Below are 26,671 nucleotides of genomic sequence, written 5' to 3'. Positions count from 1 at the left end.
GGATTGATGCGTCATTAGGATATGGGATGGTGGCGTCGGGGACGGGCGTGACGGGCGTCGTCGGGCGTCGGTGCGTGGAGGGTTTTAAAGCGGGGGGCGAGCTAGGGCGTTGGGAGGAAGGTTGTGTTTAATAGATTTTAGAGTGCAATGAATGACGGATGCGATCATACCAGCACTAACGCACCGGATCCCATCAGAACTCCGAAGTTAAGCGTGCTTGGGCGAGAGTAGTACTAGGATGGGTGACCCCCTGGGAAGTCCTCGTGTTGCATCCCTCCTTTTTGTTGAAATTCGATCTCGTAATTGAAAAAAATATACTCATCTATTTATTTTTGCGGAAAATACGTTCGGATTGATGCGTCATTAGGATATGGGATGGTGGCGTCGGGGACGGGCGTGACGGGCGTCGTCGTGCGTCGGTGCGTGGAGGGTTTTAAAGCGGGGGGCGAGCTAGGGCGTTGGGAGGAAGGTTGTGTTTAATAGATTTTAGAGTGCAATGAATGACGGATGCGATCATACCAGCACTAACGCACCGGATCCCATCAGAACTCCGAAGTTAAGCGTGCTTGGGCGAGAGTAGTACTAGGATGGGTGACCCCCTGGGAAGTCCTCGTGTTGCATCCCTCCTTTTTGTTGAAATTCGATCTCGTAATTGAAAAAAATATACTCATCTATTTATTTTTGCGGAAAATACGTTCGGATTGATGCGTCATTAGGATATGGGATGGTGGCGTCGGGGACGGGCGTGACGGGCGTCGTCGTGCGTCGGTGCGTGGAGGGTTTTAAAGCGGGGGGCGAGCTAGGGCGTTGGGAGGAAGGTTGTGTTTAATAGATTTTAGAGTGCAATGAATGACGGATGCGATCATACCAGCACTAACGCACCGGATCCCATCAGAACTCCGAAGTTAAGCGTGCTTGGGCGAGAGTAGTACTAGGATGGGTGACCCCCTGGGAAGTCCTCGTGTTGCATCCCTCCTTTTTGTTGAAATTCGATCTCGTAATTGAAAAAAATATACTCATCTATTTATTTTTGCGGAAAATACGTTCGGATTGATGCGTCATTAGGATATGGGATGGTGGCGTCGGGGACGGGCGTGACGGGCGTCGTCGTGCGTCGGTGCGTGGAGGGTTTTAAAGCGGGGGGCGAGCTAGGGCGTTGGGAGGAAGGTTGTGTTTAATAGATTTTAGAGTGCAATGAATGACGGATGCGATCATACCAGCACTAACGCACCGGATCCCATCAGAACTCCGAAGTTAAGCGTGCTTGGGCGAGAGTAGTACTAGGATGGGTGACCCCCTGGGAAGTCCTCGTGTTGCATCCCTCCTTTTTGTTGAAATTCGATCTCGTAATTGAAAAAAATATACTCATCTATTTATTTTTGCGGAAAATACGTTCGGATTGATGCGTCATTAGGATATGGGATGGTGGCGTCGGGGACGGGCGTGACGGGCGTCGTCGTGCGTCGGTGCGTGGAGGGTTTTAAAGCGGGGGGGCGAGCTAGGGCGTTGGGAGGAAGGTTGTGTTTAATAGATTTTAGAGTGCAATGAATGACGATGTGATCATACCAGCACTAACGCACCGGATCCCATCAGAACTCGAAGTTAAGCGTGCTTGGGCGAGAGTAGTACTAGGATGGGTGACCCCCTGGGAAGTCCTCGTGTTGCATCCCTCTTTTTTGTTGAAATTCGATCTCGTAATTGAAAAAAATATACTCATCTATTTATTGCGGAAAATACGTTCGGATTGATGCGTCATTAGGATATGGGATGATGGCGTCGGGGACGGGCGTGATGGGCGTCGTCGTGCGTCGGTGCGTGGAGGGTTTTAAAGCGGGGGGCGAGCTAGGGCGTTGGGAGGAAGGTTGTGTTTAATAGATTTTAGAGTGCAATGAATGACGATGTGATCATACCAGCCCTAACGCACCGGATCCCATCAGAACTCGAAGTTAAGCGTGCTTGGGCGAGAGGAGTACTAGGATGGGGGACCCCCTGGGAAGTCCTCGTGTTGCATCCCTCTTTTTTGTTGAAATTCGATCTCGTAATTGAAAAAAATATACTCATCTATTTATTGCGGAAAATACGTTCGGATTGATGCGTCATTAGGATATGGGATGATGGCGTCGGGGACGGGCGTGATGGGCGTCGTCGTGCGTCGGTGCGTGGAGGGTTTTAAAGCGGGGGGCGAGCTAGGGCGTTGGGAGGAAGGTTGTGTTTAATAGATTTTAGAGTGCAATGAATGACGATGTGATCATACCAGCCCTAACGCACCGGATCCCATCAGAACTCGAAGTTAAGCGTGCTTGGGCGAGAGGAGTACTAGGATGGGGGACCCCCTGGGAAGTCCTCGTGTTGCATCCCTCTTTTTTGTTGAAATTCGATCTCGTAATTGAAAAAAATATACTCATCTATTTATTGCGGAAAATACGTTCGGATTGATGCGTCATTAGGATATGGGATGATGGCGTCGGGGACGGGCGTGATGGGCGTCGTCGTGCGTCGGTGCGTGGAGGGTTTTAAAGCGGGGGGCGAGCTAGGGCGTTGGGAGGAAGGTTGTGTTTAATAGATTTTAGAGTGCAATGAATGACGATGTGATCATACCAGCCCTAACGCACCGGATCCCATCAGAACTCGAAGTTAAGCGTGCTTGGGCGAGAGGAGTACTAGGATGGGGGACCCCCTGGGAAGTCCTCGTGTTGCATCCCTCTTTTTTGTTGAAATTCGATCTCGTAATTGAAAAAAATATACTCATCTATTTATTGCGGAAAATACGTTCGGATTGATGCGTCATTAGGATATGGGATGATGGCGTCGGGGACGGGCGTGATGGGCGTCGTCGTGCGTCGGTGCGTGGAGGGTTTTAAAGCGGGGGGCGAGCTAGGGCGTTGGGAGGAAGGTTGTGTTTAATAGATTTTAGAGTGCAATGAATGACGATGTGATCATACCAGCCCTAACGCACCGGATCCCATCAGAACTCGAAGTTAAGCGTGCTTGGGCGAGAGGAGTACTAGGATGGGGGACCCCCTGGGAAGTCCTCGTGTTGCATCCCTCTTTTTTGTTGAAATTCGATCTCGTAATTGAAAAAAATATACTCATCTATTTATTGCGGAAAATACGTTCGGATTGATGCGTCATTAGGATATGGGATGATGGCGTCGGGGACGGGCGTGATGGGCGTCGTCGTGCGTCGGTGCGTGGAGGGTTTTAAAGCGGGGGGCGAGCTAGGGCGTTGGGAGGAAGGTTGTGTTTAATAGATTTTAGAGTGCAATGAATGACGATGTGATCATACCAGCCCTAACGCACCGGATCCCATCAGAACTCGAAGTTAAGCGTGCTTGGGCGAGAGGAGTACTAGGATGGGGGACCCCCTGGGAAGTCCTCGTGTTGCATCCCTCCTTTTTGTTGAAATTCGATCTCGTAATTGAAAAAAATATACTCATCTATTTATTGCGGAAAATACGTTCGGATTGATGCGTCATTAGGATATGGGATGATGGCGTCGGGGACGGGCGTGATGGGCGTCGTCGTGCGTCGGTGCGTGGAGGGTTTTAAAGCGGGGGGCGAGCTAGGGCGTTGGGAGGAAGGTTGTGTTTAATAGATTTTAGAGTGCAATGAATGACGGATGCGATCATACCAGCACTAACGCACCGGATCCCATCAGAACTCCGAAGTTAAGCGTGCTTGGGCGAGAGTAGTACTAGGATGGGTGACCCCCTGGGAAGTCCTCGTGTTGCATCCCTCCTTTTTGTTGAAATTCGATCTCGTAATTGAAAAAAATATACTCATCTATTTATTTTTGCGGAAAATACGTTCGGATTGATGCGTCATTAGGATATGGGATGGTGGCGTCGGGGACGGGCGTGACGGGCGTCGTCGTGCGTCGGTGCGTGGAGGGTTTTAAAGCGGGGGGCGAGCTAGGGCGTTGGGAGGAAGGTTGTGTTTAATAGATTTTAGAGTGCAATGAATGACGGATGCGATCATACCAGCACTAACGCACCGGATCCCATCAGAACTCCGAAGTTAAGCGTGCTTGGGCGAGAGTAGTACTAGGATGGGTGACCCCCTGGGAAGTCCTCGTGTTGCATCCCTCCTTTTTGTTGAAATTCGATCTCGTAATTGAAAAAAATATACTCATCTATTTATTTTTGCGGAAAATACGTTCGGATTGATGCGTCATTAGGATATGGGATGGTGGCGTCGGGGACGGGCGTGACGGGCGTCGTCGTGCGTCGGTGCGTGGAGGGTTTTAAAGCGGGGGGCGAGCTAGGGCGTTGGGAGGAAGGTTGTGTTTAATAGATTTTAGAGTGCAATGAATGACGGATGCGATCATACCAGCACTAACGCACCGGATCCCATCAGAACTCCGAAGTTAAGCGTGCTTGGGCGAGAGTAGTACTAGGATGGGTGACCCCCTGGGAAGTCCTCGTGTTGCATCCCTCCTTTTTGTTGAAATTCGATCTCGTAATTGAAAAAAATATACTCATCTATTTATTTTTGCGGAAAATACGTTCGGATTGATGCGTCATTAGGATATGGGATGGTGGCGTCGGGGACGGGCGTGACGGGCGTCGTCGTGCGTCGGTGCGTGGAGGGTTTTAAAGCGGGGGGCGAGCTAGGGCGTTGGGAGGAAGGTTGTGTTTAATAGATTTTAGAGTGCAATGAATGACGGATGCGATCATACCAGCACTAACGCACCGGATCCCATCAGAACTCCGAAGTTAAGCGTGCTTGGGCGAGAGTAGTACTAGGATGGGTGACCCCCTGGGAAGTCCTCGTGTTGCATCCCTCCTTTTTGTTGAAATTCGATCTCGTAATTGAAAAAAATATACTCATCTATTTATTTTTGCGGAAAATACGTTCGGATTGATGCGTCATTAGGATATGGGATGGTGGCGTCGGGGACGGGCGTGACGGGCGTCGTCGTGCGTCGGTGCGTGGAGGGTTTTAAAGCGGGGGGCGAGCTAGGGCGTTGGGAGGAAGGTTGTGTTTAATAGATTTTAGAGTGCAATGAATGACGGATGCGATCATACCAGCACTAACGCACCGGATCCCATCAGAACTCCGAAGTTAAGCGTGCTTGGGCGAGAGTAGTACTAGGATGGGTGACCCCCTAGGAAGTCCTCGTGTTGCATCCCTTCTTTTTGTTGAAATTTGATCTCGTAAATGAAAAAAATATACTCATTTATTTATTTTTGCAAAAAATACGTTCGGATTGATGCGTCATTGGGATATGGGATGGTGGCGCCGGGGACGGGAGTGACGGGCGTCGTCGTGCGTCAGTGCGTGGAGGGTTTTAAAGCGGGGGGCGATCTAGGGCGTTTGGAGGAAGGTTGTGTTTAATAGATTTTAGAGTGCAATGAATGACTGATGCGATCATACCAGCACTAACGCACCGGATCCCATCAGAACTCCGAAGTTAAGCGTAATTGGGCGAGAGTAGTACTAGGATGGATGACCCCCTAGGAAGTCCTCGTGTTAAATCCCTCCTTTTTGTTGAAATTTGATCTCGTAATTGAAAAAAATATACTCATTTATTTATTTTTGCGAAAAATACGTTCGGATTGATGCGTCATTAGGATATGGGATGGTGGCGTCGGGGACGGGCGTGACGGGCGTCGTCGTGCGTCGGTGCGTGGAGGGTTTTATAGCGGGGGGCGAGCTAGGGCATTGGGAGGAAGGTTGTGTTTAATAGATTTTAGAGTGCAATAAATGACGGATGCGATCATACCAGCACTAACGCACCGGATCCCATCAGAACTCCGAAGTTAAGCGTGCTTGGGCGAGAGTAGTACTAGGATGGGTGACCCCCTGGGAAGTCCTCGTGTTGCATCCCTCCTTTTTGTTGAAATTCGATCTCGTAATTGAAAAAAATATACTCATCTATTTATTTTTGCGGAAAATACGTTCGGATTGATGCGTCATTAGGATATGGGATGGTGGCGTCGGGGACGGGCGTGACGGGCGTCGTCGTGCGTCGGTGCGTGGAGGGTTTTAAAGCGGGGGGCGAGCTAGGGCGTTGGGAGGAAGGTTGTGTTTAATAGATTTTAGAGTGCAATGAATGACGGATGCGATCATACCAGCACTAACGCACCGGATCCCATCAGAACTCCGAAGTTAAGCGTGCTTGGGCGAGAGTAGTACTAGGATGGGTGACCCCCTGGAAGTCCTCGTGTTGCATCCCTCCCTTTTTGTTGAAATTCGTTCTCGTAATTGAAAAAAATATATTCATTTATATATTTTTGCGGAAAATACGTTCGGATTGATGCGTCATTAGGATATGGGATGGGCGTGACGGGCGTCGTCGTTCGTCGGTGCATGGAGGGTTTTAAAGTGGGGGGCGAGTTAGGGCGTTGGGAGGAAGGTTGTGTTTAATAGATATTAGATTGCAATGAATGACGGATGCGATCATACCAGCACCAACGCACCGGATCCCATCAGAACTCCGAAGTTAAGCGTAATTGGGCGAGAGTAGTACTAGGATGGATGACCCCCTAGGAAGTCCTCGTGTTAAATCCCTCCTTTTTGTTGAAATTTGATCTCGTAATTGAAAAAAATATACTCATTTATTTATTTTTGCGAAAAATACGTTCGGATTGATGCGTCATTAGGATATGGGATGGTGGCGTCGGGGACGGGCGTGACGGGCGTCGTCGTGCGTCGGTGCGTGGAGGGTTTTAAAGCGGGGGGCGAGCTAGGGCGTTGGGAGGAAGGTTGTGTTTAATAGATTTTAGAGTGCAATGAATGACGGATGCGATCATACCAGCACTAACGCACCGGATCCCATCAGAACTCCGAAGTTAAGCGTGCTTGGGCGAGAGTAGTACTAGGATGGGTGACCCCCTGGGAAGTCCTCGTGTTGCATCCCTCCTTTTTTGTTGAAATTTGATCTCGTAATTGAAAAAATATATTCATTTATATATTTTTGCGGAAAATACGTTCGGATTGATGCGTCATTAGAATATGGGATGGGCGTGACGGGCGTCGTCGTTCGTGGGTGCGTGGAGGGTTTTAAAGCGGGGGGAGAGTTAGGGCGTTGGGAGGAAGGTTGTGTTTAATAGATTTTAGATTGCAATGAATGACGGATGCGATCATGCCACCACTAACGCACCGGATCCCACCAGAACTCCGAAGTTAAGCGTGCTTGGGCGAGAGTAGTACTTGCATGGGTGACCCCTGGGAAGTCCTCGTGTTGCATCCCTCCTTTTTGTTGAAATTTGATCTCGTAATTGAAAAAATATACTCATTTATTTATTTTTGCGAAAAATACGTTCCGATTGATGCGTCATTAGCATATGGGATGGTGGCGTCGGGGACGGGCGTGATGGGCGTCGTCGTGCGTCGGTGCGTGGAGGGTTTTAAAGCGGGGGGCGAGCTAGGGCGTTGGGAGGAAGGTTGTGTTTAATAGATTTTAGAGTGCAATGAATGACGGATGCGATCATACCAGCACTAACGCACCGGATCCCATCAGAACTCCGAAGTTAAGCGTGCTTGGGCGAGAGTAGTACTAGGATGGGTGACCCCCTGGGAAGTCCTCGTGTTGCATCCCTCCTTTTTGTTGAAATTCGATCTCGTAATTGAAAAAAATATACTCATCTATTTATTTTTGCGGAAAATATGTTCAGATTGATGCGTCATTAGGATATGGGAAGGTGGCATCGGGGATGGGCGTGACGGGCGTCGTCGTGCGTCGGTGCGTGGAGGGTTTTAAAGCGGGGGGCGAGCTAGGGCATTGGGAGGAAGGTTGTGTTTAATAGATTTTAGAGTGCAATGAATGACGGATGCGATCATACCAGCAATAACGCACTGGATCCCACCAGAACTCCGAAGTTAAGCGTGCTTGGGCGAGAGTAGTACTAGGATGAGTGACTCCCTGGGAAGTCCTCGTGTTGCATCCCTCCTTTTTGTTTAAATTTGATCTCGTAATTGAAAAAAATATACTCATCTATTTATTTTTGCGGAAAATACGTTCGGATTGATGCGTCATTAGGATATGGGATGGTGGCGTCGGGGACGGGCGTGACGGGCGTCATCGTGCGTCGGTGCGTGGAGGGTATTAAAGCGGGGGACGAGCTAGGGCGTTGGGAGGAAGGTTGTGTTTAACAGATTTTAGAGTGCAATGAATGACGGATGCGATCATACCAGCACTAACGCACCGGATCCCATCAGAACTCCGAAGTTAAGCGTGCTTGGGCGAGAGTAGTACTAGGATGGGTGACCCCCTGAGAAGTCCTGGTGTTGCATCCCTCCTTTTTGTTGAAATTTTATCTCGTAATTGAAAAAAATATACTCATTTATTTATTTTTGCGGAAAATACGTTCGGATTGATGCGTCATTAGTATATGGGATGGTGGCTTCGGGGATGGGCGTGACGGGCGTCGTCGTGCGTCGTCGTACGTGGAGGGTTTTAAAGCAGGGGGCGAGCTAGAGCGTTGGGAGGAAGGTTGTGTTTAATATATTTTAGAGTGCAATGAATGACGGATGCGATCATACCAGCACTAACGCACCGGATCCCATCAGAACTCCGAAGTTAAGCGTGCTTGGGCGAGAGTAGTACTAGGATGGGTGACCCCCTGGGAAGTCCTCGTGTTGCATCCCTCCTTTTTGTTGAAATTCGATCTCGTAATTGAAAAAAATATACTCATCTATTTATTTTTGCGGAAAATACGTTCGGATTGATGCGTCATTAGGATATGGGATGGTGGCGTCGGGGACGGGCGTGACGGGCGTCGTCGTGCGTCGGTGCGTGGAGGGTTTTAAAGCGGGGGGCGAGCTAGAGCGTTGGGAGGAAGGTTGTGTTTAATAAATTTTAGAGTGCAATGAATGACGGATGCGATCATACCAGCACTAACGCACCGGATCCCATCAGAACTCCGAAGTTAAGCGTGCTTGGGCGAGAGTAGTACTAGGATGGGTGACCCCCTGGGAAGTCCTCGTGTTGCATCCCTCCTTTTTGTTGAAATTCGATCTCGTAATTGAAAAAAATATACTCATCTATTTATTTTTGCGGAAAATACGTTCGGATTGATGCGTCATTAGGATATGGGATGGTGGCGTCGGGGACGGGCGTGACGGGCGTCGTCGTGCGTCGGTGCGTGGAGGGTTTTAAAGCGGGGGGCGAGCTAGGGCGTTGGGAGGAAGGTTGTGTTTAATAGATTTTAGAGTGCAATGAATGACGGATGCGATCATACCAGCACTAACGCACCGGATCCCATCAGAACTCCGAAGTTAAGCGTGCTTGGGCGAGAGTAGTACTAGGATGAGTGACTCCCTGGGAAGTCCTCGTGTTGCATCCCTCCTTTTTGTTTAAATTTGATCTCGTAATTGAAAAAAATATACTCATTTATTTATTTTTGCGGAAAATACGTTCGGATTGATGCGTCATTAGGATATGGGATGGTGGCGTCGGGGACGGGCGTGACGGGCGTCGTCGTGCGTCGGTGCGTGGAGGGTTTTAAAGCGGGGGGCGAGCTAGGGCGTTGGGAGGAAGGTTGTGTTTAATAGATTTTAGAGTGCAATGAATGACGGATGCGATCATACCAGCACTAACGCACCGGATCCCATCAGAACTCCGAAGTTAAGCGTGCTTGGGCGAGAGTAGTACTAGGATGGGTGACCCCCTGGGAAGTCCTCGTGTTGCATCCCTCCTTTTTGTTGAAATTCGATCTCGTAATTGAAAAAAATATACTCATCTATTTATTTTTGCGGAAAATACGTTCGGATTGATGCGTCATTAATTGATGCGTCAATAGGATATGGGATGGGCGTGAAGAGCGTCGTCGTGCGTCGGTGCGAGGAGGGTTTTAAAGCGGGGGGCGAGTTAGGGCATTGGGAGGAAGGTTGTGTTTAATAGATTTTAGATTGCAATGAATGACGGATGCGATCATACCAGCACTAACGCACCGGATCCCATCAGAACTCCGAAGTTAAGCGTGCTTGGGCGAGAGTAGTACTAGGATGGGTGACCCCCTGGGAAGTCCTCGTGTTGCATCCCTCCTTTTTGTTGAAATTCGATCTCGTAATTGAAAAAAATATACTCATCTATTTATTTTTGCGGAAAATACGTTCGGATTGATGCGTCATTAGGATATGGGATGGTGGCGTCGGGGACGGGCGTGACGGGCGTCGTCGTGCGTCGGTGCGTGGAGGGTTTTAAAGCGGGGGGCGAGCTAGGGCGTTGGGAGGAAGGTTGTGTTTAATAGATATTAGAGTGCAATGAATGACGGATGCGATCATACCAGCACTTACGCACCGGATCCCATCTGAACTCCGAAGTTAAGCGTGCTTAGGCGAGAGTAGTATTAGGATAGGTGACCCCCTGGGAAGTCCTCGTGTTGCATCCCTCCTTTTTCTTGAAATTTGATCTCGTAATTGAAAAAAATATACTTATTTATTTATTTTTGCGGAAAATACGTTCAGATTGATGCGTCATTAGGATATGGGATGGTGGCGTCGGGGACGGGCGTGACGGGCGTCGTCGTGCGTCGGTGCGTGGAATGTTTTAAAGCGGGGGGCGAGCTAGGGCGTTGGGAGGAAGGTTGTGTTTAATAGATTTTAGAGTGCAATGAATGACGGATGCGATCATACCAGCACTTACGCACCGGATCCCATCAGAACTCCGAAGTCAAGCGTGCTTGGGCGAGAGTAGTGCTAAGATGGGTGACCCCCTGGGAAGTCCTCGTGTTGCATCCCTCCTTTTTCTTGAAATTTGATCTCGTAATTGAAAAAAATATACTTATTTATTTATTTTTGCGGAAAATACGTTCGGATTGATGCGTCATTAGGATATGGGATGGTGGCGTCGGGGATGGGCGTGACAAGCGTCGTCGTGCGTCGGTGCGTGGAATGTTTTAAAGCGGGGGGCGAGCTAGGGCGTTGGGAGGAAGGTTGTGTTTAATAGATTTTAGAGTGCAATGAATGACGGATGCGATCATACCAGCACTTACGCACCGGATCCCATCAGAACTCCGAAGTCAAGCGTGCTTGGGCGAGAGTAGTGCTAAGATGGGTGACCCCCTGGGAAGTCCTCGTGTTGCATCCCTCCTTTTTCTTGAAATTTGATCTCGTAATTGAAAAAAATATACTTATTTATTTATTTTTGCGGAAAATACGTTCGGATTGATGCGTCATTAGGATATGGGATGGTGGCGTCGGGGATGGGCGTGACAAGCGTCGTCGTGCGTCGGTGCGTGGAATGTTTTAAAGCGGGGGGCGAGCTAGGGCGTTGGGAGGAAGGTTGTGTTTAATAGATTTTAGAGTGCAATGAATGACGGATGCGATCATACCAGCACTTACGCACCGGATCCCATCAGAACTCCGAAGTCAAGCGTGCTTGGGCGAGAGTAGTGCTAAGATGGGTGACCCCCTGGGAAGTCCTCGTGTTGCATCCCTCCTTTTTCTTGAAATTTGATCTCGTAATTGAAAAAAATATACTTATTTATTTATTTTTGCGGAAAATACGTTCGGATTGATGCGTCATTAGGATATGGGATGGTGGCGTCGGGGATGGGCGTGACAAGCGTCGTCGTGCGTCGGTGCGTGGAATGTTTTAAAGCGGGGGGCGAGCTAGGGCGTTGGGAGGAAGGTTGTGTTTAATAGATTTTAGAGTGCAATGAATGACGGATGCGATCATACCAGCACTTACGCACCGGATCCCATCAGAACTCCGAAGTCAAGCGTGCTTGGGCGAGAGTAGTGCTAAGATGGGTGACCCCCTGGGAAGTCCTCGTGTTGCATCCCTCCTTTTTCTTGAAATTTGATCTCGTAATTGAAAAAAATATACTTATTTATTTATTTTTGCGGAAAATACGTTCGGATTGATGCGTCATTAGGATATGGGATGGTGGCGTCGGGGATGGGCGTGACAAGCGTCGTCGTGCGTCGGTGCGTGGAATGTTTTAAAGCGGGGGGCGAGCTAGGGCGTTGGGAGGAAGGTTGTGTTTAATAGATTTTAGAGTGCAATGAATGACGGATGCGATCATACCAGCACTTACGCACCGGATCCCATCAGAACTCCGAAGTCAAGCGTGCTTGGGCGAGAGTAGTGCTAAGATGGGTGACCCCCTGGGAAGTCCTCGTGTTGCATCCCTCCTTTTTCTTGAAATTTGATCTCGTAATTGAAAAAAATATACTTATTTATTTATTTTTGCGGAAAATACGTTCGGATTGATGCGTCATTAGGATATGGGATGGTGGCGTCGGGGATGGGCGTGACAAGCGTCGTCGTGCGTCGGTGCGTGGAATGTTTTAAAGCGGGGGGCGAGCTAGGGCGTTGGGAGGAAGGTTGTGTTTAATAGATTTTAGAGTGCAATGAATGACGGATGCGATCATACCAGCACTAACGCACCGGATCCCATCAGAACTCCGAAGTCAAGCGTGCTTGGGCGAGAGTAGTGCTAAGATGGGTGACCCCCTGGGAAGTCCTCGTGTTGCATCCCTCCTTTTTGTTGAAATTGGATCTCGTAATTGAAAAAAATATACTCATCTATTTATTTTTGCGGAAAATACGTTCGGATTGATGCGTCATTAGGATATGGGATGGTGGCGTCGGGGACGGGCGTGACGGGCGTCGTCGTGCGTCGGTGCGTGGAGGGTTTTAAAGCGGGGGGCGAGCTAGGGCGTTGGGAGGAAGGTTGTGTTTAATAGATTTTAGAGTGCAATGAATGACGGATGCGATCATACCAGCACTAACGCACCGGATCCCATCAGAACTCCGAAGTTAAGCGTGCTTGGGCGAGAGTAGTACTAGGATGGGTGACCCCCTGGGAAGTCCTCGTGTTGCATCCCTCCTTTTTGTTGAAATTCGATCTCGTAATTGAAAAAAATATACTCATCTATTTATTTTTGCGGAAAATACGTTCGGATTGATGCGTCATTAGGATATGGGATGGTGGCGTCGGGGACGGGCGTGACGGGCGTCGTCGTGCGTCGGTGTGTGGAGGGTTTTAAAGCGGGTGGCGAGCTAGGGTGTTGGGAGGAAGGTTGTGTTTAATAGATTTTAGAGTGCAATGAATGACGGATGCGATCATACCAGCACTAACGCACCGGATCCCATCAGAACTCCGAAGTTAAGCGTGCTTGGGCGAGAGTAGTACTAGGATGGGTGACCCCCTGGAAAGTCCTCGTGTTGCATCCCTCTTTTTTGTTGAAATTTTATCTCCTAATTGAAAAAAATATACTCATTTATTTATTTTTGCGGAAAATACGTTTGGATTGATGCTTCATTAGGATATGGGATGGGCGTGACGGGCGTCGTCGGGCGTCGGTGTGTGGAGGGTTTTAATGCGGGGGGCGAGCTAGGGCGTTGAGAGGAAGGTTGTGTTTAATAGATTTTAGAGTGCAATGAATGACGGATGCGATCATACCAGCACTAACGCACCGGATCCCATCAGAACTCCGAAGTTAAGCGTGCTTGGGCGAGAGTAGTACTAGGATGGGTGACCCCCTGGGAAGTCCTCGTGTTGCATCCCTCCTTTTTGTTGAAATTCGATCTCGTAATTGAAAAAAATATACTCATCTATTTATTTTTGCGGAAAATACGTTCGGATTGATGCGTCATTAGGATATGGGATGGTGGCGTCGGGGACGGGCGTGACGGGCGTCGTCGTGCGTCGGTGCGTGGAGGGTTTTAAAGCGGGGGGCGAGCTAGGGCGTTGGGAGGAAGGTTGTGTTTAATAGATTTTAGAGTGCAATGAATGACGGATGCGATCATACCAGCACTAACGCACCGGATCCCATCAGAACTCCGAAGTTAAGCGTGCTTGGGCGAGAGTAGTACTAGGATGGGTGACCCCCTGGGAAGTCCTCGTGTTGCATCCCTCCTTTTTGTTGAAATTCGATCTCGTAATTGAAAAAAATATACTCATCTATTTATTTTTGCGGAAAATACGTTCGGATTGATGCGTCATTAGGATATGGGATGGTGGCGTCGGGGACGGGCGTGACGGGCGTCGTCGTGCGTCGGTGCGTGGAGGGTTTTAAAGCGGGGGGCGAGCTAGGGCGTTGGGAGGAAGGTTGTGTTTAATAGATTTTAGAGTGCAATGAATGACGGATGCGATCATACCAGCACTAACGCACCGGATCCCATCAGAACTCCGAAGTTAAGCGTGCTTGGGCGAGAGTAGTACTAGGATGGGTGACCCCCTGGGAAGTCCTCGTGTTGCATCCCTCCTTTTTGTTGAAATTCGATCTCGTAATTGAAAAAAATATACTCATCTATTTATTTTTGCGGAAAATACGTTCGGATTGATGCGTCATTAGGATATGGGATGGTGGCGTCGGGGACGGGCGTGACGGGCGTCGTCGTGCGTCGGTGCGTGGAGGGTTTTAAAGCGGGGGGCGAGCTAGGGCGTTGGGAGGAAGGTTGTGTTTAATAGATTTTAGAGTGCAATGAATGACGGATGCGATCATACCAGCACTAACGCACCGGATCCCATCAGAACTCCGAAGTTAAGCGTGCTTGGGCGAGAGTAGTACTAGGATGGGTGACCCCCTGGGAAGTCCTCGTGTTGCATCCCTCCTTTTTGTTGAAATTCGATCTCGTAATTGAAAAAAATATACTCATCTATTTATTTTTGCGGAAAATACGTTCGGATTGATGCGTCATTAGGATATGGGATGGTGGCGTCGGGGACGGGCGTGACGGGCGTCGTCGTGCGTCGGTGCGTGGAGGGTTTTAAAGCGGGGGGCGAGCTAGGGCGTTGGGAGGAAGGTTGTGTTTAATAGATTTTAGAGTGCAATGAATGACGGATGCGATCATACCAGCACTAACGCACCGGATCCCATCAGAACTCCGAAGTTAAGCGTGCTTGGGCGAGAGTAGTACTAGGATGGGTGACCCCCTGGGAAGTCCTCGTGTTGCATCCCTCCTTTTTGTTGAAATTCGATCTCGTAATTGAAAAAAATATACTCATCTATTTATTTTTGCGGAAAATACGTTCGGATTGATGCGTCATTAGGATATGGGATGGTGGCGTCGGGGACGGGCGTGACGGGCGTCGTCGTGCGTCGGTGCGTGGAGGGTTTTAAAGCGGGGGGCGAGCTAGGGCGTTGGGAGGAAGGTTGTGTTTAATAGATTTTAGAGTGCAATGAATGACGGATGCGATCATACCAGCACTAACGCACCGGATCCCATCAGAACTCCGAAGTTAAGCGTGCTTGGGCGAGAGTAGTACTAGGATGGGTGACCCCCTGGGAAGTCCTCGTGTTGCATCCCTCCTTTTTGTTGAAATTCGATCTCGTAATTGAAAAAAATATACTCATCTATTTATTTTTGCGGAAAATACGTTCGGATTGATGCGTCATTAGGATATGGGATGGTGGCGTCGGGGACGGGCGTGACGGGCGTCGTCGTGCGTCGGTGCGTGGAGGGTTTTAAAGCGGGGGGCGAGCTAGGGCGTTGGGAGGAAGGTTGTGTTTAATAGATTTTAGAGTGCAATGAATGACGGATGCGATCATACCAGCACTAACGCACCGGATCCCATCAGAACTCCGAAGTTAAGCGTGCTTGGGCGAGAGTAGTACTAGGATGGGTGACCCCCTGGGAAGTCCTCGTGTTGCATCCCTCCTTTTTGTTGAAATTCGATCTCGTAATTGAAAAAAATATACTCATCTATTTATTTTTGCGGAAAATACGTTCGGATTGATGCGTCATTAGGATATGGGATGGTGGCGTCGGGGACGGGCGTGACGGGCGTCGTCGTGCGTCGGTGCGTGGAGGGTTTTAAAGCGGGGGGCGAGCTAGGGCGTTGGGAGGAAGGTTGTGTTTAATAGATTTTAGAGTGCAATGAATGACGGATGCGATCATACCAGCACTAACGCACCGGATCCCATCAGAACTCCGAAGTTAAGCGTGTTTCGGCGAGAGTAGTACTAGGATGGGTGACCCCCTGGGAAGTCCTCGTGTTGCATTCCTCGTTTTTGTTGAAATTTGATCTCGTAATTGAAAAAAATATACTCATTTATTTATTTTTGCGGAAAATACGTTCGGATTGATGCGTCATTAGGATATGGGATGGTGGCGTCGGGGATGGGCGTGACGGGCGTCGTCGTGTGTCGGTGCGTGGAGGGTTTTAAAGCGGGGGGCGAGCTAGGGCGTTGGTACGAAGGTTGTGTTCAATAGATTTTAGAGTGCAATGAATGACGGATGCGATCATACCAGCACAAACGCACCGGATCCCATCAGAACACCGAAATTAAGCGTGCTTGGGCGAGAGTAGTACTAGGATGGGTGATCACCTGGGAAGTCCTCGTGTTGCATCTCTCCTTTTTTGTTGAAATTTGATCTCGTAATTGAATAAAATATACTCATTTATTTACTTTTGCGGAAAATACGTTCGGATTGAGACGTCATTAGGATATGGGATGGTGGCGTCGGGGATGGGTGTGACGGGCGTCGTCCAACGCGCCTCCTCATCAGCAAGCGAGGCTCTCCTCGCAGCCTCCATCTCACGGCGCTCCTTCTTCTGTGCTCTAGCCTCATCCTCCTCTCGACCCTTATGCCTCTTGGCATGCTCTCGAGAAGGAGGTGGTGGAATCCCAGAAGTGGCGAATAAGGCCGCCATCACTGTGTCCTCAGCAGGCTCTACTGAAGGGGCCTCAGAAAAAGGCACCCTAGCCTCTAGGATCATATTAATGTCTGCTCAAAGACTCTCGACCGCAGCCTGAAGGGTCGACACGTCCACCTGAGGGGCTGGCCGGGCTAGCACCCGCAACTAAAAAGCGTCCAAGCGCTGATGAACCTCAAAGATCTTCCGCTCTGTGTGCTGGACTATTCTCCGCTCCAAGCGCTTTTCTACCTCAGCAATAGACCTCTGCATCAAGGCTGGATGTGATGCAGAAGTGCATCCATCTATGCCTCTAGTTTCTAGACCCTAGCAAGCGGGACTAGAACGGGTAAAGGGGCTGAGCAAGAGGAGCTCGGGGCAGTGCTACTACCCGGGATAGACTCGATCGGGGTAGTGTAAGTGGTTTCAGAAGCATCATGCGTAGCCGTGCGAGCCTGTGCTACCGTATCCTCCATATTTTCACTAAGTGGAGGCAACTCTGGACGGGGCCTCTGCGGAGCCAACTCATTGGCCTCATCCCTGATGAGGCCGATATCAACAGTGCCTAGCGGAGTCTTGAGCTGATCAATGTGCAAGATGGGCACACCTGTGGACCTGCATAAAGAAAATATCATGCACGAAAAGGGGTAAGTAGTTGTGGCCTTAAAAGACCTCTCGTGCATGACCGCCTGTAGAAGCAAAGCAAAGCCCACCTCAAACCCGGCTATCATCGCCTCTATTATAACTGCACGATCCCATGTGACTATATTATCAGCGGCAGTGGGGGAAAGGAAGTGGCGGAAAATCAACCATAAGAACTTAGTCGTGAAGGTCAAGTTAGCCTTCTTGATGGATCCCTTCGTCTCAGTTACCCAGTCGGCACCCTCTCCATCAACAGACAAGTGTAGGGCCATGCACCTCTTGGTGGTCTCTCTCAGCAATGGCTCACGCAAGAATTGGACATCTTTGACAATTTGCCACCGGTAGTCAAACTCGGCGATGAGAGGGGTCCAGTTGGCATCAACATCCTCGTCGTATAGATACCGGCGGATGGAAGGCAGGGAGATATCTACCTGAATGCCATGTACTCGGACATGCTCAAGTGGGGCCTGTTGGGCGGGGACAGCCCGCCTATCAATCTGTGATATAAGAGTAGCCACGTAAGAGGCGTAGAACTCTCGGACCAACTCTTCACTATAACGGCCAAAGAACGCGCTGTCCAATCCAGTCGGTGTCTGGTGAAGATATTGTGGATCTCTGGCATAGTAGGGAGACTTCCCGTAAGGACTCGTCTTTCCAGTGTAAGGGTTTCTGTCAAGACTCTTTTATCATTCAGAAACTTAACGTCTGAATAAACTTTATACTGCCCGTCGACACACCACCGGTTGGGCTGGTCGGCAACCGGGGTGAGAGCACGAGTCGGTGAGCCGGGAGTGGAATAAGACCTGTTAGCCTCATCAGATGAGGCAGACTGTGCAGCTGTGGCGGGTGCAGGGGCTTCAGCAGACCCGGAGGCTTCCTCCGACCACGAAACTCCTAAGGAGACAGACACTCCTTCTTCATAAGTAGCTGACCCAGAAGGTGTGCCGGTCAGTGTGCGCTCCTCATCAGACTGGAAGGCAGTGACTACGCCGGACGTCACCTTTTTGGGTGTAGCTCTGGCAGCACGTGCAGCTCGTGATGGAGTGGCAGTGCCTGGGGGCACGTACTCGGGGTCACGCTCATCATCAGAGCCAATGACCAGGCGGGCTGACGGGGCGACAGACTTTGATCGCCTACGTGCGTAAACTCGATCTTGTTTTGGTGCCATAAGAGATAGTACCTGTAAAGAATCAATATTAGTACGAAAAGGAGCAAACAAGACGAAAAAAATGAAACAAAATAAGTATAAAAGCTAAGCTGTAATGACTTTTTTGCAGTAACAGTGAAACACGACAAACCAGGTGAAGGATCGTCATGAGTACGACGGACCGTCATGGGGTCCATCATGTCTTACTTCAACTATGTTGATGTGGAGAACCCTGAAGGAAAGTCTTTGACAAGTATGACGGATAAGCAGGACGGACCGTCAGGACAATAACGGTCCGTCGTCGATGTCCATCGTGGAGACCCTTAAGAGAGGGGTCTCTAATCGTCATGACGGTTATGCAGGACGGATCGTCGAGGTGTGACGGTCCATCGTAAATGTCCTTCAGAGGAAACTTAGAAAAAGTGGGAGACCCTTAGGACAAGGGTCTCTGACAACCATGACGATTGTGCAAGACGGACCGTCGTGGTAACGACGGTCCATCGTAGATGTCCATCAGAGGACACTTAGAAAAAGTATGGAGACCTTCATGAGATGGGTCTCTGACCGTAACGACGGTTGTGCAGGACGGAGCGTCGTGGTAACAACGGTCCATCGTAGATGTCCGTAAGAGCACACTTAGAAAAAAAAGGAGACCCTTAAAACAAGGGTCTTTGACAACCATGACGGTTGTGCAGGACGAACTGTCGTGGGAACGATGGTCCGTCGCATGTATCCGTTGGTGGACACTTGGAGAAAACGTACAAATGGATGTTGGAACAGACCCTATGACGGTCCGTCGTGGGTACGACGGTCCGTCATCGGGGTCTCGTTCCGTCATTCAGTGATAGAACTGAGGATGCCACAATCATTCCCTATGACTCACATTGAATTTTAGTGTTAACCTATATGTTTCTAACCCAAATACCTAGTAAACTAGCAATGCTAAAGCACCTATTTCTAGAGTTTTAACAAGGCAATTTTGAGGATTCTCAACCTAGGTCAGACAAAATTTGGATTAAAGAATGAACCCATCAATAAGAAATAGGCTAATACTAATTGATAAACAAAAATGCAACGTAAATGGGTAGAAATCAGAGACACATACCTGAGAATTTGAGAAAAACAAGCAAGGAAGGTACTTGGTTAGCAAGAACAGAACCACAGCAGCAGACTCCGACTAGTAGAGGGTAGATTTTAGGAATTTGGGGAATTGGGAAAGTGTTCAGTTGATAGAGAAGAGAGGTAGGAAGTAGGAAGTAGAAAAGGGAGGGAAATGGGAGAAAGAAGGAAGGAAATGGGTGAAAGGAAGGGGTGGGGTTTTTAAAGGTTGCCAATCTTTTAAATTACCCCCAACCGAGTCGAGTCGGTTATGTTCATTAATGACGCAATGAAACCCCGACGACGGTCCGTCATAGATACGACAATCCGTCATTGCTTCCGTCACGTGTGCCCTATTTTTGAAAATAATTGAAAGACGTACCTGGCACGACGGATTCATGCGAAGGTCCGTCGCGTGCGTGACGGTCAGTCGATGTGTCCGTCAGTGACTGTTGCAGTGTGATTTTCTGTAGAATTTCCTGGTTATATGCCTACAAATTTAAAACCCATTAGTAGAAAATGCTACCATTACTAGCAAGAAAACTATAAGTATTGGGTTGCCTCCCAACAAGCGCCTGATTTAACGTCGCGACACGACTAAATACTAGAAAGAAAACTATAAGTATTGGGTTGCTTCCCAACAAGTGCCTGATTTAACGTCGCGGCACGACTAAAGGCACTTGATTACTCAGACTTCATCAAGATGGTATGCCTCGATTACTTCATTTACTGATTCAGCATTGCCCGAAATAGATTTTTATGCGTTGTCCATTCACCTTGAACCGCACACCCTCCTTAGTTTCCAACTCAACTTCTCCATTAGGGAATAGTTGAATAACCAAGTAAGGACCAGTCCATTTGGACTTGAGCTTGCCTGGAAACCAACGCAACCTAGAACTGTCGAAAAGCACCAAATCCCCAACCGAACTGTCATTTTTCACTTTTTATGTCATGGTCCTTCTTCATCTTTTCTTTGAAGGATATAATAGATACCGATTGGAGCTCACCACTCTGCCTCATGGACCTACAAATGTTGAAGGTTGCTTCTTCATTGTTCAACCGAAATTTCATCTGCCCCTTTTCCATATCAACTAAGGCTCTACCAGTAGCAAGGGATGGCCTCCCAAGAATAATAGGCACTTCAAAATTGACTTCACAATCAAGAATAAAAAAATCTGCCAGAAATATGAATGACTCCACTTTTACTAAAACATTGTGGAGTATCCCTATAGGCCTTTTCACTGTTCGATCGGCCATCAGTAGCCGCATCGCAGTGAGCTTTGGGTCACCCAAACCCAACTTCTTGTAGATCGAGAGGGGCATAAGATTTATGCTTGCCCCCAGATCACATAATGCTTTCGCAAAAAGTAATGACCCGACTGACAAGGAATAGTGAACGCACCCGGATCTTCTTTCTTTTGTATGAGAGATCTGGTAGCAATAGCACTACAATGTTGCATTCTATCATCATCCTCGAAAGTGACCGATCTTTTCTTTGTAACCAGATCTTTCATAAACTTGGCATAACCGGGCATTTGTTCTAGAGCTTCTACCAAAGGTATATTGATAGAAAGTTGCTTCAACATTGTTATAAAACGCCGATATTTACCATCCTCGGTCTTTTTCACTAATCTTTGACGAAAGGGTGGTGGTGGTCTAGGCATGGGAATTACCTTTGTAGGCACTTCAGCATCTTTTCTAGTGTTATCTTCTACTTCACCACTACCCTCTACCGCCTTATCATTATCTTTTATCACCTTTTCCTCCTTAGACGGCATAGGTGGGTCAATTTTCTACTTACCACCCCGAGTAGTGATTTCCATACAGTGTCTGTCATTTTTTGGATTTTGGACAGTGTTGCTAGGAAGGGTGCCCGATTGCCGTGTGCTCACAGTCGCAAATAATTGGTCCATTTGCAGCTCAATCTGCTTAATCGATATTGCATGTGTATCGACTTTTTGCCCAATACCCGCTAAATCGCTCCTTAACTCTTTAATGTGCTCATCATTAGCATCAACCTCCTCATTATTTTGTGCAACATATCCTCAACTCGCGCCATACTATCTCCACCATCCCTAGGAGTAACTTCACGATTTTGAGGAGGGACATAGGGCCTATTCCTATCATTTATGTTACCATAGTTACCCCTGTTGAAGTTGTTGTCGCGGTTTTAGTTTCCATCTCAGACGTAATGACCCTCATGGTTATAGTTACCATAGATCCAACCTTGTTTTCCTCGACCTTGGCGCCAATTCTCCTTATTTGAGCCTTGGGCACTCGGTCGGAAATTCCCCTTCTGCTCATTTACCGCATAGGAATACTCCGCATAATAGCATTCATCATTTGGTGGTGGTGGTTTAGACAAGTAGTTGACTGCATTTATCTTTTCTACACCCTAGTGACATGTTTTAATACAAAACAAAGCTCAGTTCTCATCTGAGCCATGTCTTCACGAATCTCATCTGTGGCTGGGTTGTGAGTGGATTGCACTGCGAAGGTATTTCTCCCAGTATATGACTTCCTAGTACTCAAAGCTTTATTGTTTCGAGAGATTTTCTCTAACTTTTTGGCAATCTCAGCATAAGGACACTCCTCATAGGAACCACCCGCTATAGTATCCAACACCACTTTATTATTATCATCCCGTCCCCTATAGAAGTATTCCTTCAGTGACTCATCATCTATACGGTGATTTGGGACGCTTCTCAAAAATGAGGTGAATATATCCCAAGAACTACTATCTGACTCTCCTGGTAGTGCCACAAAGTTGTTCACTCTGTCTTTGTGGTTTAGTTTCTTGGAGACCGGATAGTAGCGTTCTAAGAAAACGTCCCTTAGTTGGTTCCAAGTGAAAATTGAGTTATAATGGAGCTCAGTGAACCAAATAGCAGCCTCTCCCATCAGTGAGAGAGGAAACAGTCTTAGCCCTATTACATCCAAGTCCAAGTCAGAACTCCCTACACAGCTTATACACACTGCCCTTACCTTAGCTATATGGGCATGTGTATCCTCAGAAGGTAGCCCTGAAAACAAACCTCTGGCAGTGAGCATTTGCATCAGGCTACTAGTTACCACGAAGGTGTGGCCTGGTGGTAGAGGGTGCAAGACAAGTGGCCCATCAGAGTCTACTATATTGTCATAGCCTCTGTAGTATTATTGAGGACGTGGAGCAGGATTTTGTCCCCTCTGTTGGTTATCACCCGAAGCATCGGGTAATAACTGACCATGAACATCAACCGGAGCTGGGATGTTTTGGTTTGGATCATCATCATTAATGCCTAAGTTTCGATTTATGTTGTGTAGTGTACGCTCTAATTCGTGATCGTAAGGAAACAAGGGTTCTCTTCTTCTCCGTGTATTTGGCATACAAAGAAGATAGTTCTGTAAGAATAAACAAACAATAAACAAAGTAAATTAAGAAAATATCGACTAATCTTAGTAATAAGTTTATGTTAATCTAAAAGCTACTTTCCCTGGCAGCGGCGCCAAAATTTGATTAACTTAAACTTATTACTAAAGTTTAGTCGATATTTTCTTAATTTTACTTTGTTTATTGTTTTTTATTCTTGCAGAACTATCTTCCTTGTAAGAGAACCCTTGTTTCCCTACGATCACGAATTAGAGCGTAAACTACGCAACATGAATCGAAACTTGGGTATTAATGATATCCAAACCAGAACATCCCATCTCCAATTGATGTTCATGGTCAGTTATTACCCGATGCTCCGGGTGAAAATCAACAGAGGGGACAAAATCCTGCTCCACGCCCTCAAGAATACTACTGAGGCTATGACAATATAGCAGACTCCGATGGGCCACTAGTCTTGCCCCCTCTACCACCAGGCCACACCTTTGTGGTAACTAGTAGCCTGATGCAAATGCTCACTGCCAGAGGTTTGTTTTCAGGGCTACCTTCTAAGGATCCACATGCCCATATAGCTAAGGTAAGGGCAGTGTGTAAAAGTTGTGTAGGGAGCCTGATTTGGATTTGGATGTAATAGGGATAAGAGTCTTTCCTCTGTCACTGACGGGAGAGGCTGCTATTTGGTTCACTGAGCTCCCTTATAACTCAATTTCCACTTGGAACCAACTAAGGGACGTTTTCTTAGCACGCTACTATCCGGTCTCCAAGAAACTAAACCACAAAGACAGAGTGCACAACTTTGTGGCACTACCAGGAGAGTCAATTAGTAGTTCTTGGGATAGATTCACCTCGTTTTTAGAAGCGTCCCCAATCACCGCATTGATGATGAGTCACTAAAGAAATACTTCTACCGGGGACAGGATGATAATAATAAAGCGGTGTTGAATACTATAGCGTGTGGTTCTTATGGGGAGTGTCCTTAGCGTGTGGTTCTTATGGGGAGTGTCCTTATGCTGAAATTACCGAAAAGTTAGAGAAAATTTCCCGGAATAATAAAGCTTGGAGTACTAGGATGTCAGATACTGGGAGAAATACCTTTGTAGTGCAATCCACTAACAACCCAGCCACAGATGAGATTCGTGAAGATATGGCTCAGATGAGAACTGAGCTTGAGTTGGTATTAAAACATATCACCAGGGATGCAGAAAAGATAAATGCAGTTAACTACTTGTCTAAACCACTACCACCAAAGGATGAATGCTATTATGAGGAGAATTCCTATGCGGTCAATGAACAGACGGGGGGTTTCCGACCGAGTTCCCAAGGCTCAAATCAGGAAAATTGGCGCCAAGGTCAAGGAAACCAAGGTTGGATGTATGGTAACTATAACCGTTAGGGTCATTATGTCCGAGATGGAAACTACAACCGCGACAACAACTTCAACAGGGGTAACTATGGTAACAGAAATGATAGGAATGGGCCCTATGTCCCTCCTCAAAATCGTGAAGTTACTCCTAGGGATGGTGGAGATAGTATGGCGCGAGTTGAGGATATGTTGCACAAAATGATCAGGAGGTTCGATGCTAATGATGAGCACATTTAAGAGTTAAGGAGTGATTTAGCGGGTATTGGGCAGAAAGTCGATACACATGCAATATTGATTAAGCAGATTGAGTTTCAAATGGCCCAATTATCTGCGACTGTGATCACATGGCAACTGGGCACTCTTCCTAGCAACACTGTCCAAAATTTGAAAAATGACGGACACTGTTTGTCCATCACTACTCGGGGTGGTAAGCAGACCATTGACCCACCTATGCCGTCTAAGGAGGAAAATGTGATAAAAAATAATGATAAGTTGGTAGATGGTAGTGGTGAAGTAGAAGATAATACTGGAAAAGATGTTGAAGTGCCTATAAAGGTAATTCCCATGCCTAGACCCCCCCCCCCTTTCCTCAGATATTAGTGAAAAAGACTGAGGATGGTAAATATCAGCGTTTTATAACAATGTTGAAGCAACTTTTGATCAATGTCCCTTTGGTAGAAGCTCTAGAACAAATGCCCGGTTATGCCAAGTTTATGAAAGATCTGGTTACAAAGAAAAGATCGGTCATTCTCGAGGATGATGATAGAATGTAACATTGTAGTTCTATTGCTACAAGATCTCTTGTACAAAAGAAAAAAGATCCGGGTGCGTTCACTATTCCTTGTATAGTCGGGTCATTACATTTTGCGAAAACATTATGTGATCTGGGGGCAAGCATAAATCTTATGCCTCTCTCAATTTACAAGAAGTTGGGTTTGGGTGACCCAAAGCCCACTGCGATGCGGCTACTAATGGCCGATCGAACGGTGAAAAGGCCTATAGGGATACTCAACGATGCGCTAGTAAAAGTGGAGACGTTCATATTTCCAGCAGATTTTGTTATTCGTGATTGTGAAGTCGATTTTGAAGTGCCTATTATTCTTGGGAGGCCATTCCTTGCTACGGGTAGAGCCTTAGTTGATATGGAAAAGGGGCAGATGAAATTTCGGTTGAACAATGAAGAAGCGACCTTCAACATTTGTAGGTCCATGAGGCAGAGTGGTGCTTTTAGACAATTCTAGGTTGCGTTGGTTTCCGGGCAAGCTCAAGTCCAAATGGACTGGCCCTTACTTGATTTCCCAACTATTCTCTCATGGAGTAGTTGAGTTAGAAACCAAGGAGGGTGTGCGGTTTAAGGAAAATAGACAACGAATAAAACTCTAATTTGGGCATGATGAATCGGTGAATGAAGTGATCGAGGCATACCGTCTTGATGAAGTCTGAGTAATCAAGTGTCCTCAGTCGTGTCGCGACATTAAATCAGGCGCTGGTTGGGAGGCAACCCAATACTTATAGTTTTTCTTTCTAGTAATGGTAGCATCTTCGAATTGAGAAGTCATTAGGATATGGGATGGGAGCGTCGGGGATGGGCGTGATGGGGGTCGTCGTGCGTCGGTGCGTGGAGGATTTTAAAGAGGGGACGGGCTAGGGAGTTGGGATGAAGGTTGTGTTTAATAGAATTTAGAGTGCAACGAATGATGTATGCGATCATACCAGCACTAACGCACCGGATCCCATCAGAACTCCGAAGTTAAGCGTGCTTAAGCGAGAGAAGTACTAGGATGGGTGACCCCCTGGGAAGTCCTCGTGTTGTATCCCTCATTTTTGTTGAAATTTGATCTCGTAATTGAAAAAAATATACTTATTTATTTATTTTTGCCGAAAATACGTTCGGATTGAGAAGTCATTAGGATATGGGATGAGGCGTCGGGGATGGGCGTGACGGGCGTCGTTGTGCATCGGTGCGTGGAGGGTTTTAAAGTTGGGGGCGGGCTAGGGTGTTCGGAGGAAGGTTGTGTTTAATAGAAATTAGAGTGCAATGAATGATGGATGTGATCATACCAGCACTAACACACCGGATCTCATCAGAATTCCGAAGTTAAGCGTGCTTTGGCGAGAGTAGTACTAGGATGGTTGACCCCCTGGGAAGTCCTCGTGTTGCATCCCTCTTTTTTTTTGAAATTTGATCTCGTAATTGAAAAATATATGCTTATTTATTTATTTTTGTGGAAAATACATTCGGATTGAGACGTCATTAGGATATGGGATGGGGGCGTCGGGGATGGGCGTGACGGACGTCGTCGTGCGTCGGTGCGTGAAGGGTTTTAAAGTGGGGGGCGGGCTAGGGCGTTGGGAGGAAGGTTGTGTTTAATAGAATTTAGAGTGCAATGAGTGATGGATGCGATCATACCAGCACTAACGCACCGGATCCCATCAGAACTCCGAAGTTAAGCGTGCTTGGGCGAGAGTAGTAGTAGGATGGTTGACCCCCTGGGAAGTCCTCGTGTTGCATCCCT

General features: G+C 47.7%; 50 non-coding genes across 50 annotated transcripts; all 50 read left to right on the top strand.

The window, feature by feature from the left end:
- Positions 1–156: 156 nt before the first annotated feature.
- Positions 157–275, top strand: LOC114075674. Its single transcript, XR_003576074.1, has one exon. It is a non-coding gene; the product is annotated as a 5S ribosomal RNA (ribosomal RNA).
- Positions 276–505: 230 nt separating this feature from the next.
- Positions 506–624, top strand: LOC114075673. Its single transcript, XR_003576073.1, has one exon. It is a non-coding gene; the product is annotated as a 5S ribosomal RNA (ribosomal RNA).
- A 230-nt stretch (positions 625–854) lies between these two features.
- Positions 855–973, top strand: LOC114075672. The gene has a single exon (XR_003576072.1). It is a non-coding gene; the product is annotated as a 5S ribosomal RNA (ribosomal RNA).
- Positions 974–1,203: 230 nt separating this feature from the next.
- On the top strand, positions 1,204–1,322 carry LOC114075671. The gene has a single exon (XR_003576071.1). It is a non-coding gene; the product is annotated as a 5S ribosomal RNA (ribosomal RNA).
- A 230-nt stretch (positions 1,323–1,552) lies between these two features.
- Positions 1,553–1,670, top strand: LOC114075713. The gene has a single exon (XR_003576113.1). It is a non-coding gene; the product is annotated as a 5S ribosomal RNA (ribosomal RNA).
- Positions 1,671–1,896: 226 nt separating this feature from the next.
- On the top strand, positions 1,897–2,014 carry LOC114075727. Its single transcript, XR_003576127.1, has one exon. It is a non-coding gene; the product is annotated as a 5S ribosomal RNA (ribosomal RNA).
- A 226-nt stretch (positions 2,015–2,240) lies between these two features.
- LOC114075726 lies at positions 2,241–2,358 on the top strand. The gene has a single exon (XR_003576126.1). It is a non-coding gene; the product is annotated as a 5S ribosomal RNA (ribosomal RNA).
- A 226-nt stretch (positions 2,359–2,584) lies between these two features.
- Positions 2,585–2,702, top strand: LOC114075725. The gene has a single exon (XR_003576125.1). It is a non-coding gene; the product is annotated as a 5S ribosomal RNA (ribosomal RNA).
- A 226-nt stretch (positions 2,703–2,928) lies between these two features.
- On the top strand, positions 2,929–3,046 carry LOC114075724. The gene has a single exon (XR_003576124.1). It is a non-coding gene; the product is annotated as a 5S ribosomal RNA (ribosomal RNA).
- Positions 3,047–3,272: 226 nt separating this feature from the next.
- LOC114075723 lies at positions 3,273–3,390 on the top strand. The gene has a single exon (XR_003576123.1). It is a non-coding gene; the product is annotated as a 5S ribosomal RNA (ribosomal RNA).
- Positions 3,391–3,617: 227 nt separating this feature from the next.
- On the top strand, positions 3,618–3,736 carry LOC114075670. The gene has a single exon (XR_003576070.1). It is a non-coding gene; the product is annotated as a 5S ribosomal RNA (ribosomal RNA).
- Positions 3,737–3,966: 230 nt separating this feature from the next.
- LOC114075669 lies at positions 3,967–4,085 on the top strand. The gene has a single exon (XR_003576069.1). It is a non-coding gene; the product is annotated as a 5S ribosomal RNA (ribosomal RNA).
- Positions 4,086–4,315: 230 nt separating this feature from the next.
- On the top strand, positions 4,316–4,434 carry LOC114075668. Its single transcript, XR_003576068.1, has one exon. It is a non-coding gene; the product is annotated as a 5S ribosomal RNA (ribosomal RNA).
- Positions 4,435–4,664: 230 nt separating this feature from the next.
- LOC114075667 lies at positions 4,665–4,783 on the top strand. Its single transcript, XR_003576067.1, has one exon. It is a non-coding gene; the product is annotated as a 5S ribosomal RNA (ribosomal RNA).
- Positions 4,784–5,013: 230 nt separating this feature from the next.
- Positions 5,014–5,132, top strand: LOC114075677. Its single transcript, XR_003576077.1, has one exon. It is a non-coding gene; the product is annotated as a 5S ribosomal RNA (ribosomal RNA).
- Positions 5,133–5,362: 230 nt separating this feature from the next.
- Positions 5,363–5,481, top strand: LOC114075734. The gene has a single exon (XR_003576134.1). It is a non-coding gene; the product is annotated as a 5S ribosomal RNA (ribosomal RNA).
- A 230-nt stretch (positions 5,482–5,711) lies between these two features.
- LOC114075666 lies at positions 5,712–5,830 on the top strand. The gene has a single exon (XR_003576066.1). It is a non-coding gene; the product is annotated as a 5S ribosomal RNA (ribosomal RNA).
- A 230-nt stretch (positions 5,831–6,060) lies between these two features.
- LOC114075683 lies at positions 6,061–6,178 on the top strand. The gene has a single exon (XR_003576083.1). It is a non-coding gene; the product is annotated as a 5S ribosomal RNA (ribosomal RNA).
- A 216-nt stretch (positions 6,179–6,394) lies between these two features.
- On the top strand, positions 6,395–6,513 carry LOC114075731. Its single transcript, XR_003576131.1, has one exon. It is a non-coding gene; the product is annotated as a 5S ribosomal RNA (ribosomal RNA).
- Positions 6,514–6,743: 230 nt separating this feature from the next.
- Positions 6,744–6,862, top strand: LOC114075665. The gene has a single exon (XR_003576065.1). It is a non-coding gene; the product is annotated as a 5S ribosomal RNA (ribosomal RNA).
- A 215-nt stretch (positions 6,863–7,077) lies between these two features.
- On the top strand, positions 7,078–7,195 carry LOC114075721. Its single transcript, XR_003576121.1, has one exon. It is a non-coding gene; the product is annotated as a 5S ribosomal RNA (ribosomal RNA).
- A 229-nt stretch (positions 7,196–7,424) lies between these two features.
- Positions 7,425–7,543, top strand: LOC114075663. The gene has a single exon (XR_003576063.1). It is a non-coding gene; the product is annotated as a 5S ribosomal RNA (ribosomal RNA).
- Positions 7,544–7,773: 230 nt separating this feature from the next.
- On the top strand, positions 7,774–7,892 carry LOC114075717. Its single transcript, XR_003576117.1, has one exon. It is a non-coding gene; the product is annotated as a 5S ribosomal RNA (ribosomal RNA).
- Positions 7,893–8,122: 230 nt separating this feature from the next.
- On the top strand, positions 8,123–8,241 carry LOC114075681. The gene has a single exon (XR_003576081.1). It is a non-coding gene; the product is annotated as a 5S ribosomal RNA (ribosomal RNA).
- A 232-nt stretch (positions 8,242–8,473) lies between these two features.
- On the top strand, positions 8,474–8,592 carry LOC114075662. Its single transcript, XR_003576062.1, has one exon. It is a non-coding gene; the product is annotated as a 5S ribosomal RNA (ribosomal RNA).
- A 230-nt stretch (positions 8,593–8,822) lies between these two features.
- Positions 8,823–8,941, top strand: LOC114075661. Its single transcript, XR_003576061.1, has one exon. It is a non-coding gene; the product is annotated as a 5S ribosomal RNA (ribosomal RNA).
- A 230-nt stretch (positions 8,942–9,171) lies between these two features.
- On the top strand, positions 9,172–9,290 carry LOC114075690. The gene has a single exon (XR_003576090.1). It is a non-coding gene; the product is annotated as a 5S ribosomal RNA (ribosomal RNA).
- Positions 9,291–9,520: 230 nt separating this feature from the next.
- Positions 9,521–9,639, top strand: LOC114075660. The gene has a single exon (XR_003576060.1). It is a non-coding gene; the product is annotated as a 5S ribosomal RNA (ribosomal RNA).
- Positions 9,640–9,869: 230 nt separating this feature from the next.
- On the top strand, positions 9,870–9,988 carry LOC114075659. Its single transcript, XR_003576059.1, has one exon. It is a non-coding gene; the product is annotated as a 5S ribosomal RNA (ribosomal RNA).
- A 230-nt stretch (positions 9,989–10,218) lies between these two features.
- Positions 10,219–10,337, top strand: LOC114075706. Its single transcript, XR_003576106.1, has one exon. It is a non-coding gene; the product is annotated as a 5S ribosomal RNA (ribosomal RNA).
- Positions 10,338–10,567: 230 nt separating this feature from the next.
- LOC114075701 lies at positions 10,568–10,686 on the top strand. Its single transcript, XR_003576101.1, has one exon. It is a non-coding gene; the product is annotated as a 5S ribosomal RNA (ribosomal RNA).
- Positions 10,687–10,916: 230 nt separating this feature from the next.
- On the top strand, positions 10,917–11,035 carry LOC114075700. The gene has a single exon (XR_003576100.1). It is a non-coding gene; the product is annotated as a 5S ribosomal RNA (ribosomal RNA).
- Positions 11,036–11,265: 230 nt separating this feature from the next.
- LOC114075699 lies at positions 11,266–11,384 on the top strand. Its single transcript, XR_003576099.1, has one exon. It is a non-coding gene; the product is annotated as a 5S ribosomal RNA (ribosomal RNA).
- A 230-nt stretch (positions 11,385–11,614) lies between these two features.
- On the top strand, positions 11,615–11,733 carry LOC114075698. Its single transcript, XR_003576098.1, has one exon. It is a non-coding gene; the product is annotated as a 5S ribosomal RNA (ribosomal RNA).
- Positions 11,734–11,963: 230 nt separating this feature from the next.
- LOC114075696 lies at positions 11,964–12,082 on the top strand. The gene has a single exon (XR_003576096.1). It is a non-coding gene; the product is annotated as a 5S ribosomal RNA (ribosomal RNA).
- Positions 12,083–12,312: 230 nt separating this feature from the next.
- LOC114075688 lies at positions 12,313–12,431 on the top strand. The gene has a single exon (XR_003576088.1). It is a non-coding gene; the product is annotated as a 5S ribosomal RNA (ribosomal RNA).
- Positions 12,432–12,661: 230 nt separating this feature from the next.
- LOC114075851 lies at positions 12,662–12,780 on the top strand. The gene has a single exon (XR_003576239.1). It is a non-coding gene; the product is annotated as a 5S ribosomal RNA (ribosomal RNA).
- Positions 12,781–13,010: 230 nt separating this feature from the next.
- On the top strand, positions 13,011–13,129 carry LOC114075679. The gene has a single exon (XR_003576079.1). It is a non-coding gene; the product is annotated as a 5S ribosomal RNA (ribosomal RNA).
- Positions 13,130–13,344: 215 nt separating this feature from the next.
- On the top strand, positions 13,345–13,463 carry LOC114075850. The gene has a single exon (XR_003576238.1). It is a non-coding gene; the product is annotated as a 5S ribosomal RNA (ribosomal RNA).
- A 230-nt stretch (positions 13,464–13,693) lies between these two features.
- LOC114075849 lies at positions 13,694–13,812 on the top strand. Its single transcript, XR_003576237.1, has one exon. It is a non-coding gene; the product is annotated as a 5S ribosomal RNA (ribosomal RNA).
- A 230-nt stretch (positions 13,813–14,042) lies between these two features.
- LOC114075848 lies at positions 14,043–14,161 on the top strand. Its single transcript, XR_003576236.1, has one exon. It is a non-coding gene; the product is annotated as a 5S ribosomal RNA (ribosomal RNA).
- Positions 14,162–14,391: 230 nt separating this feature from the next.
- LOC114075847 lies at positions 14,392–14,510 on the top strand. The gene has a single exon (XR_003576235.1). It is a non-coding gene; the product is annotated as a 5S ribosomal RNA (ribosomal RNA).
- Positions 14,511–14,740: 230 nt separating this feature from the next.
- Positions 14,741–14,859, top strand: LOC114075845. The gene has a single exon (XR_003576233.1). It is a non-coding gene; the product is annotated as a 5S ribosomal RNA (ribosomal RNA).
- Positions 14,860–15,089: 230 nt separating this feature from the next.
- Positions 15,090–15,208, top strand: LOC114075844. The gene has a single exon (XR_003576232.1). It is a non-coding gene; the product is annotated as a 5S ribosomal RNA (ribosomal RNA).
- A 230-nt stretch (positions 15,209–15,438) lies between these two features.
- Positions 15,439–15,557, top strand: LOC114075843. Its single transcript, XR_003576231.1, has one exon. It is a non-coding gene; the product is annotated as a 5S ribosomal RNA (ribosomal RNA).
- Positions 15,558–15,787: 230 nt separating this feature from the next.
- On the top strand, positions 15,788–15,906 carry LOC114075703. Its single transcript, XR_003576103.1, has one exon. It is a non-coding gene; the product is annotated as a 5S ribosomal RNA (ribosomal RNA).
- Positions 15,907–16,136: 230 nt separating this feature from the next.
- LOC114075715 lies at positions 16,137–16,255 on the top strand. Its single transcript, XR_003576115.1, has one exon. It is a non-coding gene; the product is annotated as a 5S ribosomal RNA (ribosomal RNA).
- A 9,599-nt stretch (positions 16,256–25,854) lies between these two features.
- On the top strand, positions 25,855–25,973 carry LOC114075712. Its single transcript, XR_003576112.1, has one exon. It is a non-coding gene; the product is annotated as a 5S ribosomal RNA (ribosomal RNA).
- Positions 25,974–26,202: 229 nt separating this feature from the next.
- On the top strand, positions 26,203–26,321 carry LOC114075710. Its single transcript, XR_003576110.1, has one exon. It is a non-coding gene; the product is annotated as a 5S ribosomal RNA (ribosomal RNA).
- A 230-nt stretch (positions 26,322–26,551) lies between these two features.
- Positions 26,552–26,670, top strand: LOC114075685. Its single transcript, XR_003576085.1, has one exon. It is a non-coding gene; the product is annotated as a 5S ribosomal RNA (ribosomal RNA).
- The last annotated feature ends 1 nt before the right edge of the window (position 26,671 follows it).

This window comes from Solanum pennellii, chromosome 1 (assembly GCF_001406875.1).
Source record: "Solanum pennellii chromosome 1, SPENNV200".
Classification (NCBI taxonomy): domain Eukaryota; kingdom Viridiplantae; phylum Streptophyta; class Magnoliopsida; order Solanales; family Solanaceae; genus Solanum; species Solanum pennellii.
Note: the sequence above shows the minus strand (reverse complement) of the source record. Positions and strands in the feature narration are given on the sequence as shown.